This window comes from Pimephales promelas, chromosome 19 (assembly GCF_988280905.1).
Source record: "Pimephales promelas chromosome 19, fPimPro1.hap1.1, whole genome shotgun sequence".
Lineage (NCBI taxonomy): Eukaryota > Metazoa > Chordata > Actinopteri > Cypriniformes > Leuciscidae > Pimephales > Pimephales promelas.
Window position 1 is genome coordinate 6,045,768 of NC_142787.1, and position 13,025 is coordinate 6,058,792.

Genomic DNA, 13,025 nt, shown 5'->3' on the forward strand with positions numbered 1-13,025 from the left:
GGAGCGAGGTCAGTAACGTTACCAGCATTAAAGTGCAAACAAAGGCGATCGCTATCTGCCCAGAACTATTCATTATCCTCGTGTGCTGTTGTTGTCTTTGGATACAGGAAGAAGAATCGGAAATGACGCATATTGCGTCTTAAGGTTGTCCGTAAGTCTAGACGCTAACTGTGCATCGCCGTTTACATCGGTATATTGCAATTCCATGTATACAGGACAGGGGCGGAGTGGGACCAAAAAATCTACCGGGAAATTTCGTAGACCACCGGCCCTCGTCGCCGGCACGATTTTAATAGCCGATAGCATTTACAGTTTTACTGATTTAAAAGGAACTTTGTGTGTACTAGTATGCTGGAGTAAAGTTCATAAATGGTCATTCTGTCCCATAGTAATTTGTAAAACTATGTTGGGGGGACTCTGTTCCTCTAGGGGGGTTGGGGGGCATGCTCCCCCGCAAGAAAATTTCTGACATTTTAAGGTTATAATGCATCAATCTCATGCTCTCTGAGAGATCGAAATTAAGAGCTTCAACCCATGAACTGCTCGTTGAACAAAGAAAAAACATTAATTTGTTCCAGGACAATAAAGAGGGCTCAAACATCTTTTTAGTTATGAGAGTCTCAGTCTGCATTACATTATCAATGGTGTTTTAGGATGCCGAACAATTATTATAATAATGTAATAATGATTTATAATTATTTCTATGACGTACTGTAAAATCCATTTATAGCCTATAAATGTAGCCTACTATGTAAATGAAAATGAGTATTTCAAAAGTATATTTTAACCTACATTACACTAGCCTGGTTCAACCAGACTCTAGTTCATTTCATTTCCACATAGAGTCTGGAACCGCTCCATTGAGAAACGTTTCCTTCCTTGTAGGCGGGTTCACTATTAATGTTCAAATCTATTGGATCTGCCCAAAGTCACTCACGATCTGCCATAGCCAATCGCTAACGGGGTGTCATGAGTGACGTATGTCACGCGCCGAAATGGCTGGAAACAAGTCCGAATGATCAGAGGATTATGTTTACAATTGGATTTCAGTCAACGAGCGCCGCAGGTTTTGTTAATCTAGGAACAATTATTAATTGGAAATGTATATTTGACACGAAGGACAGTGATATATTCATTCAACGGTGGAAGCTGTGTCTAATCATTACAAATACGCCGCTGTGGTCGTTTCTGATCTGCCGCAAATGCTGTAGCAGCTACAGTGAATGATCAGTCTTGTCTCTATCTGCAGATGTGTAATAAACAACAATTTTTCATATTACGTCTTATTGTTTCTTAATTACCTTAATTATGGTCTTCAAAGTATGTGTTTGTACATTTTTATATGGCATTTTTTTTTTTTTAGTAAAACAAATCAACCATTGCCATCTAAAACTGAAAATCAAATATCTTCAAAGTATGGTTTTTCACATTTTTATTTATGACAATTATTTTTTTTTAAATCACAACCAATTTGTATGATTTACAACATGTAAAACTGACACACCAACCTCCTGCACAAGTGCACAAGGGCTCAAAATGTTCTATTCATCACAAGAATCAGTAAATTTACAGTTGGGAATATGAGCGACTGACATGACCCCTGAGCGGATCTTCAACAATAGTTTAGCAGCCAGGACTCGGGGCTTCTGAACACCGCGAACACCAGGCTAAACCGTCCGTCCAAAATGTCACGGAAAATCGAATGTCATCCAAAATCGTGCACGAACTGCCCAGCACAAACTTTCTGCCTCCTTCACTTGGTCCTCAGTTGTGCAACAAGAGGTTTGACGATAACAATCCGGCTTTAAATTCTGTATATTCGGCCGTTTCTTTTCCAACAACGGACCGAATAGCTTTTCTCAGCTATTCGTTAGCAAAATATAACGCTAGAGACCTTAATGTTTCTCTAGTTAATGATCTTTACATATCTGTGTTGGTAAAAGGGAGAAGAGAGAGTTCGGCAAGGCGGATTCGAACTCGCGTTCAGCGCATCAAAAAACTGCTTTCAAGTACTTCACGCCCTACTACCTCCGCCACTGAGGCTGTTTCAAGACGGGTGTCGTTTTGCTGTAAAGACAGGCACTTAGTGCAAATATACGCTCCGTTATAGAAAATGTAACAAAAAAAAAATGTTTTCTTCCCTTAGCTTGGGCCATGGCGAACTTCCTATAAATACATTTTATCAGACCGGGCCGGCCCTCGCGGCCTCGAAACACTAACGGCCCACCGGGAAAACTCCTGACTCTCCCGATTGCCACTCCGCTACTGATACAGGAGAAACTCTCTCTGCTCACGCATGTAAACGGGTTATTCCTAATGTTTCAGAAACCCGAATAGCCTATTATTTATTCATTTTGATGTTTTTGAATCTAAAAACCAAGCAAACATCATAAGTTGACCTCAGACTGTCAGACAACAATATAATACAATTTAAAAAGCCAGTTCATGACCCCTTTAATCAGAGTTTCTTGTTAGTTAATAGCTGAGTGTTAATAGTGCTTTGCTCGTTTGTTCATGTGTATCATTCATTAATGATCCAACAGTATTATTAAGTGTTACGAAACAAAAGCTATTAAATCAGATCGTCTCAGGCCTCCGTTCTTAGATGCAGCTTTGCAAAATACAAATGCGCCTATAGCTGCTCTCATTCGCCTTGAGGTTTCCCCTCCATTTCCTTTTTGGTAATTTGACATTTTCACCACATCCACTTGGGTTTCTCGCTGGTGTCTTGGCTCAGAGCGGCCACGGCTTTTTCTGGAACTTTCTACCCCCTGCTAGGTCTCTCTTGTGTGGTTTTCCTCCAAAGCACATGGCTTGCGTCCCAGAGGGGGATGGAACAGCTTGTGGATCGGGGCAAACATGGTCAGGCCAGCTAAGGCCTCTCTCGCAAGGACATAAACAGCAAGCACGAGCCCGAGAAACTTTTTCATTGAGCAATTTGTTCTATTTTCAAATCTTTTCCAGGATCTCTGATTGTGGAATGGAGGGAAAAGGAACACACACAAAAAAAATGGATAGAAATCTGGCCAAACAGGTCGTCCGTCCTTCTTGACACTCTATCCTTCCATTGCGAGTCAAGCACAGGCCAAGAACTTTTCTTCTGGCAATCGTTAGGCTTTCAGAGCCAACATGAGAAAAATATGACCGTAAAACCCAAGTTTGTTAATGAATAATTTCCGCAGTCAAATTCTGTCCCTGTAGATTGTTTTGCTTTTAATGCCGCAAAATGCTGTCCGCAGATCCGGGGTTGGGATCGTGATCTAGTAAAAAAATAAAAAAATGAAAACCTGAAGTGGAATACAGCTCTGAGATTCAGAAATAGATAAGGGTGCAAAGCATGATTTAGCTCAGAATATATTGCATCAGGACCAAAGTTTGCTCTATTTGCTCTGTTGCCTTTGGCTTGCTCAGTTGGGGATCTTCAAATTAACCCTTGTGCTGCATTAGATTTTTAACACCGTTGAGTGCATTAAGGACCAAAAATGGCCACATATTAAACATTGCCTAAAATATTATATATTATTATTATTTTCCACTTTTACCAAGTTAAATCTTTTAACCAGCATCAGTCCTCATCATAACGACCAAAAATGTATTCAATTTCAGGATTTTAACCCTTTAATTACCAGTTTTGTTTGCGAAACCATCGATTTGTATAAGAGGAAAAAACACAAAAATTCAATTATTTTCAATAAACTAAATGCAAAGAGAAAACTTTAGATTTGGATTATCACAGTCCCACTTTGCAAAAAATCCCACTTAGCGCGTTAGAGACCAAAAATGGCCACCTATTAAACATTGCCTATTGCCTAAAATAAGGTGCATTTCCACCCATAGGGAATAAATATGTAGTGACGTCATCTGGTGGAATACACTATATAATGCAAATATAATGCTTTTGCTTCAAAATGAAAGGATGTTTGTGCAAAAATCATGTTTCATGTATTACTGACAGCCTCAGATTTAAACAACGTTTTAATGGGTTTCAATGGGCCATTTTTGGTCTTTATGGTGCTGAGTGTTACTATTTGATCTACACAGTGTGTGTTATACATATTTTGCAAAATTGGATCACATTTTTTACATGTATCCAAAAAGTCACAATTTTGCCAAATTTCATACCATTTGCATTAAAACAGCCAAAATGGTCAAAGAAATTAAACTGCAAAAGACCAAAAATGTCCCTAATGCAGCATAAGGGTTAAATGACCCATCATACCATTGATCAGCTCTACCAAACTTGATTGTCTTTTTTTTCATGAATAAGCAGCTTTGATACAATCTGTATTATGAAAAGCGCTATATAAATATATTTGACTTGACTTGTCTATTTTTGGTTGAGCGAATATTGGACAGAAACCCACACAAAAACTAGGCTTCCTTCAGAAAAGATGTTTGTATGTTAACCCTCAGGTGCTCTTCGGTCATTTCTGATCGAAAAATGTTCTGTTTTGAAATTTTAAAAATCACAGCTTCATCGGAATGTTACGAAACTTGGTGACTTTGGGTATGTGAACACAAAAAAAAATTGAGGTCATGATCCGAGCAGGCTAAGTGGTCGTGAAAAAAATAGTCACACTTGTGCTCTTCGGTCAAAAATGACCGAAGGAAATGAATGGGAAATTGACAAAAACACAAAAACTTTGAGAATTTTTGTGTGTACAATCTACAAATCGGCCACGATGCTGAAAAAAAGTGCTCAGCATTGAAGGGGTGACACTGTAAAACATCAAGAGTGCAAAACAGACATACCCATCCCTACGCACACACATACACACACACTTTTATACACAAAAACACCAAAAAAATTGTGATAAGAAATCTGTTTTGAATATTTAAAAATCACAGCTTCTTCAGAAAATTACGAAACTTGGTGATTTTTATGGCATTGGGTATATGAACACACAAAAAAATTGAGGTCATGATTCGAGCAATTTAAGTGGTCGTAAAAAAATGAGTCACACTTTTGCTCTTCTGTCAAAAATGACAACCCATAGGAAATGAATGGGAAATTGATACAAAAAAAAATTCTCTGAATTTTTGTATGTACAATCTACAAATCGGCCACAATTCTAAAAAAAAAAAGTACACCGCAAGAAAGGGGTGACACTCTACAACAGACACACCCACCAACACACACACACATACAAACACACTTTTATACACATACACACCAATACATTTTGATTACAAAAAGTATGTTTTGAATTTTTAAAAATCACAGCTTCATCAGAATGTTACGAAACTTGGTGACTTTTATGGCATTGGGTATGTGAACACAAAAAAAAAATTGAGGTCATGATCCGAGCAGGCTAAGTGGTCGTAAAAAAAATAGTCACACTTGTGCTCTTCGGTCAAAAATGACCGAAGGAAATGAATGGGAAATTGACAAAAACACAAAAACTTGGAGAATTTTTGTGTGTACAATCTACAAATCGGCCACGATGCAGAAAAAAAGTGCTCAGCATTGAAGGGGTGACACTGTAAAACATCAAGAGTGCAAAACAGACATACCCACCCCATACGCAAACCACGGTTAAAAAAATAACTCATAAATAAATAAGTTTGAAAATTAATTGAATGAATTCCGCCGAAAAGCGACTAGTTTGCAGGTATGTACTTTGCCTAGTTTTTCAAAAGTTGTAATAACTAATATTTACCAACCCAGATGTCATTTCAAAACCATGGCACACAAACGATGTTTAGTAGAATGTCCATGCTGCTCTTATCCATACAACCAAAACTGTCAAACTCCATAAAACACACAGTAAAATAAATCCACAATACTGTATGTTATATGTTTTCTCAAAACGATAGCTTTGTGTGACCGACATTTTGTTGAAAAAAGTTGAAAAATCTTCCATTCTGCTTTTGAATCGAATAAACACTTCCACACTTGTTGTGTCACGATTGATTATGAGACACACTGTTGTCAAATCCCAGCATGTGGATGTGCAATATATAAACACACACAAACTTGATGCATTTTGAAAAACATGAGGGTTCATTCTCGAGTGATATATCTCTTTGAGGACAGTTTCTGGTTATTTAGTAATTGCGGTAATGAAGACTCTGCCAAGACTTTGCTGCACTAATATCATTAAATGGTGATGGGAGCATTCATCTCACACACAATCTGGAGTCTGGAGCGATTTAATGGTACCACAAACGAAGCCCCAAACATTCACAATCCTGCTTAGGTCACACAGTTTACTGCCTTTTAAAGCATCTATTTTCATCCCAGCCCAAACACCTCTGCCCTTCCCTGCCGCCTCACTACCGGGGCTGGAAGGAGCTCATTTAGCTGACAGCGGGACAGCTCACACTCACGGAGTCTCAATAATGCCTCCACACTGGGCCATGGGCGACGGAGGAGGAGCAGACAGCCTCACTTAGCACTTTATGGATCATACTTCCTTCACACTAACGCTCAGATTTATTGGCCCCGGCTGAGCAGCGCATGAATCCAGTGAGCGCCAGTCTGCCCTCTGCGACTCGCTGTCTCTTTATCAGACTCCAGCTCAAGGAGGTATTATAAAAAAAAGACATGGGTGACCCCTGCTCCAAGGAAAGAGGATGTAAAATTAACACAGGGAAATAATTAACCTACCTAATCCTGGTCCAGGCAGGCTAGTTTACGGTCACCCAGTAAAGACTCCGGGATGTCTGGTTCTAAAGAGGGATATTGTGCTTATTGTTTTTTCATGGGTTTCTTCATTCATTGCTAAGTTGGGTTATACACAGAAAGAAAAGCTAAAAAAGGTTCAATTAATCAGGATCATCACCAGAAAAAAAATCATGATATCAATAGGGCTGTCAACCAATTCATTGTTAAATATTCTGTTCTTTTTTAAAGAAATGCCTCAGTGCAATTACTTAGTTCAGCAATATTTGCAACACTTTACTTAAAGCCTTTTGCATTATACAATAATTTGAATGCATTCATTTTGCCTTGTAATGCACCTCATAATCCATTGTATGGTCTACTGGAAGCTGCTGTTTACATTACACACAGAAAAAATTGTTCCTCTGCCCAGGCGAGCAACCACCAAGAAAAGGTGTTAACACCAATTCTCGCCCATGACAACTGGAAACTGCTAGGGACTGGAAGATGCTGGCTGATCTTGATCAACGGCTTATTTTTCCACCTGAGATTGCCACCACTAACTTATGACCAGATATTGTTTTGTGGTCTGGATAGCACGCATTGTTCAACTGGAAGAAGGAAGAAGGAAGAAACTGTGGTATGCTCATCTGGGGCCTCAAGTATAAACGTTGCGTACGCACAAAATGGTCATAGAAATATGCGTACGCATTTTTCCACGCGCATATCGGGATTTATAAAAAATAAACTTGCCGTAAATAAGTGCGCACCGTAAGGATGCTCTTGACCATGCGTACACACTCTTTTAGAAGAGTATGGGTTTTGGCGACACCGATGGTGAGCTGGAGTTAAATGTCTTTTTGCTTAGGCTACTATTAGACAGAGAATCTAAAGAAAATTATACATCTACAGAAAGATAATACAAATATAATTTCACAAACCTATCATCACTTGAAGCAAACATTCATCCTTTCTTAAATGACCGCGCCAGCACGCGCGTTGGGCCGTTTGGTGAAACTGACGCACATATATAGCCTATATCAGGGGTTCTCAAACATTTTGGTGCCAGGGACCCCTTTCAGGGGAAAAAAAATTCCAAGGACCCCCCTCATATTTATAACAGTTATTGAGCACAAAGTTAATGTGTGAGCGGCAAATGAAATATTTTTGCACAAAATGAATGGTCTCCACCCAGGGTACTATGCAGGAATTTCTAAATAGCCTACTGAGGTAACGAAAGTGATCTTGCTAGGAATCACTTAGTTAGGATCCCTCACTTAGGAATTTTTGATGTTCTTGATCTACACATGTGCATTTTAAGGTGTTTTAAGGCCCCACAATTGGATAACTATAGATTTAGTAGAAGCATGTCAGTCAGTGGCATACATTTTTTTTTTTTTTTTTGTCAAGATGTCACGAAACACAATCACATATTCCAATCAGGAATGGCCTTAAAAGAGAAATGTTTCAATAATTAGGCCTATTCTGCACACAAATAAAGCCCATAAGCCTATAAATACAATGATAATGGCATTATGTTTAATAGGTGCGTGCGTTGTTAATTTGAGCTACTGTAATTAGCTAAAAAAAACATACAGTATATGTTAAATATATGAATCCATAATGTTAATCTCATGGGCACAGTATGTTTCTCTTGACCTGCTTTTTCCTTTGTTAAAGTTGAGCTCGGTTAATACTTTGCAAACTGATTGTTTCAGTCGTTTTTTAAAACTTTTATCTAAAACAGCTGTTTAGTTTATGTTAATTAAGGCCTACATCTTATCTCGCACTTTATGACCGTTGACTGAAACGTCGTGCGGGGAACTTTGAGTTCACTCCGACTCAAACATTTTGACATTGACGAGCTATCGTTGTTAGTCTGCTGAAGCACCTCAGACGAGAAGGTCAGTATCATCGCGATGTGCATCCTTGCAACCTCAGTTGTGGGTACGGCCCTGTCACTATGCACTTTTATTTTGATAATGATCAGACTTCTAATGTCAAATCTACAGTGGCAGTGCTAGAACTGACTATTGTGCGCGCACGCGAGACGCCGGCGCGCAATTACATGGGAATTTTTCCTCAGCAGTGGAAACAGGAATACTCTTATTTATGGTCATAGATAAGACAAGAGTGCATCATCCGAAACGGTAAAGTGTCCATTTTTTATTTGTGTATAGGCTACATTATAAATGACTACAAAATGTCATGCCTTTTAAAAATACAGAAAAGAACCGGATGCGGGTTCATGCCGTCTCTCTGTCTCCTTTCTGGCGCACGTCCCGCAAAATCAACAGCAGCGAATCTACTTGACGCAAAGACATAGATTATCTATCTATAGAAAACTTTAAGTGTCTACTTTGTATTGTTTTATGTTAAATGCTTAAGTTACTTAGGAATAAACAGCATGTTTTCAGATGATAAAGAAAACATGACTCATAGCATGGAAAAAAACGTTAGGTTGTAAATTATTTCGCGGACCCCCTGGCTTTAGCTCGCGGACCCCCAGGGGTCCGCGGACCCCACTTTGAGAACCACTGGCCTATATAATCTAACGGCAGATGGAGTAAAACAGTAAATCTTCATTATGAGTCCAAATCATAAATACAGTCCATATTCACAATAACAGTTTAAATAAATAAGAGAATGGTTTAAACTATGGTTTACTTCTGATATAAACATTTAGATTAAAGTCCCCGTGAACCGGAAGTTGCAAACGATTTTTCTCCAGTGCTGTGACGTATTTCCAAGTGAAACGGAATATTGAACAGAGGGCAGGGTTTTACTCTAGCGCTCCTCCTCTCCATCTCTCGCTCATAGCAAACTTACGGTTTGAGGGGAGTGGTTAAGCGTTTCCCCACCCAAGTTGTGAAACCTACGTCATCAGAAAACGAAACCGTTCCAGACCGGAAGTAACTTTTCAGATTTTGATTAAAGATTACCAAGGTAAAACATTTTTTAAATATATTTTTACTTGCACGGATTAATTGTTCACCACAAGACTAGTAATATGCGCTAACAAAGTAAATAGGTTCAATTTTGATTTCACGGGGACTTTAACTCCATTAACGAGAATGGCATATTTAAACACTTAAACTATATATATATATTCAATAAATAGAAATAGACCTATTTGTTGTGGATGCAATGCTTTTGAACACTTTTCTTCTGGCATGCTGTGTTTTAATGTTTTAACTAGAGATAATTGCTAATCATGATAATGGCAGATTGTCTGAGAAAATTGTACCGTGCAAATAATGCACAACCATGTCTGTTTCCATTAAAATATAAATCAATTAAAAATACTATTTGGCCAGTGGAAAAGATTGAGAAAAACTTTCTCTGAAATGTATTTAACACTATTTGATTAATTCATTCAAAAACAAGGCAAGGAAAAGCTACTAAAAAAAAATCTTTGTAATAATGTGACGGCACATCCGCATTTCATATTTTCTTAACGTCTTGTACCGTTAAACTTGGTCTCACGTGGATGAATAATCATATGCAAATGATATGCAGATGAGTATACGCACATTTAAACTAGGCGTTGTAATCTCCATATATGGTTATTTCGGGGAGGAGACGCACGTGCGCACAATCTCCCGCTGACTGGGATTTATAAAGTGAATTCTGCGCAGGTTCTGGCGTACGAACGGTTTTATAAATCTGAAAACTTTTGTGCGTACGCAAATTCTGCCTTATGTGCGTACGCACACTTTAGGGATGAAATCTACACAAAGTTTTATACATGAGGCCCCTGGTGACTCAAGCAGAACAGCGAGGATGGAAAGTCCAGGTTTATCCAGTGGAAGTGGGTTGTCGAGGATTTGTGGCTCACTCTACAACCCGGTTCCTCAGAGAAGTCGGATTCAGTGGCCAAGAGTGGCGTCGCACAGTAAAGAACTTATCTGAAGTGGAAACGTAACACAGATATTGTGTTTTGCGGTGGGTAGTATGCCTTACAGAACCATTGCCACTGAACCTACATTAACGAAGACAGTGGGACTCGACAGCCTTAGTCAAACGGGTTGAAACGTATGCTTGGGTTGCGAAGAGATTGTGAGATTGTGTTTAGGTCACATATGAACTACGAGGAAGGAGCCACCTCAGCAGCGGAGGGATGTAGAGGTCAGTAAGCTGGGCTGAGTTGAGTGGGGGACGGAGGGGGGTGACTCTGGGACGCCAGAGTCACTGTCGAGCCCTCTTGAGGTGTCGTGGGCTAGTCGATGAAACACTGAGAACGGAAGGTGCCCACTTGATGTCCCCTACTCGGCTCAATCCAGACGGTTGTGGTGCTGGTACACTGGGAAGACCACACTGTAGTTGTAGCCATCGTGTGTGCAGAGATTCACATCACCATATGGAAAGAAGTGTAAATGGATGGAGAAGCATAGTTTACTGTAAAGGTACGTCTTAGTTTGTGCTTATCTTGGCAAAAGCCGAGCTACAGATCAGCATGATGTTTTAACATCTACTCTTGTGTAATGGAAATCATAATGAATAATTGTAACCACAGATATAATACAAATACTTATTGATCACACTTCACTGAACACACCTTTAGAAAGTATAATGCATTAAAAACACATGACAAACAATTTCAGACGTATCAAGGAATCTGAAAATATTACAATGGCTTTTAACATTGGTTATATATATATATATATATATATATATACTGTATATTAAGATGCATTTTCAGTGATCTGATCACAAGTAGTCAGCCGAGATAGACTACGGTCTACCGTTTACATCTGGGGCCTCATGTATAAACGTTGCGTACGCACAAAATGGGCATAGAAATATGCGTACGCATTTTTCCACGCGCACATCGGGATTTATAAAAAATAAACTTGGCGTAAATAAGTGCGCACCGTAAGGATGCTCTTGACCGTGCGCACTCTTTTAGAAGATTATGGGTTTTGGCGACACCGATGGTGAGCTGGAGTCAAATGTCTTTTTGCTTACTATTAGACAGAATCTAAAGAAAATTATACATCTACAGAAAGATAATACAAATATAATTTCACAAAGCTATCATCACTTGAAGCAAACATTCATCCCTTCTTAAATGACCGCGCCAGCACGCACGTTGGGCCGTTTGGTGAAACTGACGCACATATAGCCTATAATCTAACGGCAGATGGAGTAAAACCGTAAATCTTCATTATGAGTCCAAATCATAAATACAGTCCATATTCACAATAACAGTTTAAATAAATAAGAGAATGGTTTAAACTATGTTTTACTTCTGATATAAACATTTAGATTAAAAATGTCGTTCTCATTACTGGAGTTAAACTCTTAAACTACATGCAATCATTACTGAGAAGTTACAATATATATATATATATATATATATATATATATATTCAATAAATAGAAATAGACCTATTTGTTGTGGATGCATTGCTTTTGAACACTTTTCTTCTGGCATGCTGTGTTTTAATGTTTTAACTAGAGATTGTCTGAGAAAACTGTTTCGTGCAAATAATGCACAACCATGTCTATCTCTTTCCATTAAAATATAATTCAATTAAAAATACTATTTGGCCAGTGGAAAAGATTGAGAAAAACTTTCTCTGAAATGTATTTAACACTATTTGATTTATTCATTCAAAAACAAGGCAAGGATATAGGCTACTAAAAAAAATGTTTGTAATAATGTGACGGCACATTCGCATTTTATATTTTCCTAATGTCTTGTACCGTTAAACTTGGTATCACGTGGATGAATAATCATATGCAAATGGTATGCAGATTAGGATATGCATATTTAAACTAGGCGTTGTAATCTCCATATATGGTTATTTCGGGGAGGAGACGCACGTGCGCACAATCTCCCGCTGACTGGGATTTATAAAGTGAATTCTGCGCAGGTTCTGGCGTACGAACGGTTTTATAAATCTGAAAACTTTTGTGCGTACGCAAATTCTGCCTTATGTGCGTACGCACACTTTAAGGATGAAATCTACTCAAAGTTTTATACATGAGGCCCCTGGTCTTAACGTGTTTTATAGACTCTTGTGACCACTTGTGATCGGATTTGATCTATGCCAGGGGTGTCCAAACTCTGTCCTTAAAGGGCCACTGTCCTGCATAGTTTACCTCCAACTTGCCTTAACACACCGGCCTTAAAGTTTCTAGTATGCCTAGTAGTAGGATCTTTGAATCGTATTTATCAAAATGAACAAATCTTTTTTCAAGTCATTTCATTCATTTCAGTAGAAGGTATTTAAAATGCTACATGTTAGCCAAATTCCCCAAACACATCAAATGTTTATCACATTTAGAATAAGAAAAAAATTGCAATGCAAGGAAAAGGCCAAATTATGACAAACAGAAACGATTAATTAATTTATCGTGTTCTTCAGGCTATGCGGTGTGTTAGTTTACCTCACCTCCCGAAGCCATTCGTTCA